General features: G+C 38.3%; 1 non-coding gene across 1 annotated transcript; it reads left to right on the top strand.

The window, feature by feature from the left end:
* Positions 1-1017: 1017 nt before the first annotated feature.
* trnak-uuu (transfer RNA lysine (anticodon UUU)) lies at positions 1018-1090 on the top strand. The gene has a single exon. It is a non-coding gene; the product is annotated as a tRNA-Lys (tRNA).
* The last annotated feature ends 442 nt before the right edge of the window (positions 1091-1532 follow it).

Here is a 1532-nt window from a genome sequence, read left to right as displayed (position 1 = left end):
ACTAAACTGAAAGCTTCACGAACTTTTCACTACGTGTCCTGTACTGTTACAAGTGCTCTCGTGTAGATGTGAAGCACAGCCACAAACACGCTTTGAACTTTTTCCGTTTGTTAAGCAAAATGCAAAAGAGCATGACAAGTATTGATTGTATAAAATATCCATGGCACAACTCGAGAAAGTACTGAAGGACTACACATCGACTTTTGATGATTACAAGAGATTCAAGAAACACAACGGTCCGCACCTGGGTTTGGATCCTGAACGCTAGAGTTAAAAGAACATAAGCGACGGATATGACCTATAAACTCTCTTAATTGTCTTATAGTTTATGAAATAAAACAATTTCTTAATAATTTCTAACTGTTGATAGACGATTTATTCAATTTTAACAAAATCACAATTGCAAACTTTTTCGGTTAAACTGTTATTCACATACTCTAACGTAGATAAACGTTAGTGTCTTCCGGTGTGTGAGCCAATTTCTCCCAAAAATATTTGTTAGTCTGTCGGGAGGCTGTGCAAGGTGTTAAGAAATACAATTTCTAAAAGACTTTAGAATTTCTAAGCTTAACATCAAGGCAGAAAAAATGCTGTTTTCTCTACAGAAATGCTCTTTAGATTTCAGCACTGTTGCAACTCCCTTTATAAAGGGTGTGCACACATATACAACCAAGGCATTGAAAGTTTTTTTTTAATTATTGTTCCAAAAAATGTTCCATTTGTTTTCTTTTTAATGTTGTTGATTAAAAGATTTTATTAAATGTGAAAAAAATCTGAATGTGAAAAAAGGTCAAAATGCTATTGAAAAAAAAACAGTAATGTGAGGAAAGATGGATTGTGGGAGCCCCTTAACTACCCATGTCATGCTGTATTTCTCACTCATTCTACTGGGAGTGGTGCCGTCGCTTCTGGATAATGTCTGTCAGTGGTCATCCCAGACGGGTCAGGTATGACTGCTCTTCGGCACAAGAGACACGTGACTTGCGAGGATCCCGACAGTGTCGATTTTCGTTCAGAGCCCGGATAGCTCAGTCGGTAGAGCATCAGACTTTTAATCTGAGGGCCCAGGGTTCAAGTCCCTGTTCGGGCGGTTGTGCCGTTCTTAAGTCTCATGTGAATCTCATTCTAAATAGTCTTTTATCTTTCACTCTTCTAGCTGTACTGTGGTTATTTTAAATGTCCATTACTTGTATTTACTGTAGTGTATTTAGTGTTTCATTTCACAAACCGAAAATGTTCAATAGATCTTGTCACTCTACTCCACGTAATCATCTAAATTAAATCACAGTAGAGTACAGAACACGCAGTGAGGAGCTCACACAGTGAGTACTCTTGAATACGACGAGAGGAAAGGCACACTGCACATCTGCAGAACATCACGTCCGAGTTTACAGCGACAGCAGAGGTTAGAAGCGAAGTAGTTTTTTATTACTCGCTCGCTGAACGATCTCTCAAGAAACCTCGGTTGAGATTTAACGGGTGTCTAACGATCACGTTCAAAAAGGTGACGATAAGTTTTTTTTTAATTAGGT

The sequence above is a fragment of the Atractosteus spatula genome, assembly GCF_055471065.1.
Source record: "Atractosteus spatula isolate fAtrSpa1 chromosome 10 unlocalized genomic scaffold, fAtrSpa1.hap1 SUPER_10_unloc_17, whole genome shotgun sequence".
In the NCBI taxonomy this organism is placed as follows: domain Eukaryota; kingdom Metazoa; phylum Chordata; class Actinopteri; order Semionotiformes; family Lepisosteidae; genus Atractosteus; species Atractosteus spatula.
The sequence above is the reverse complement of the archived record's forward strand: the minus strand, read 5'-3'. Positions and strand labels throughout refer to the sequence as shown.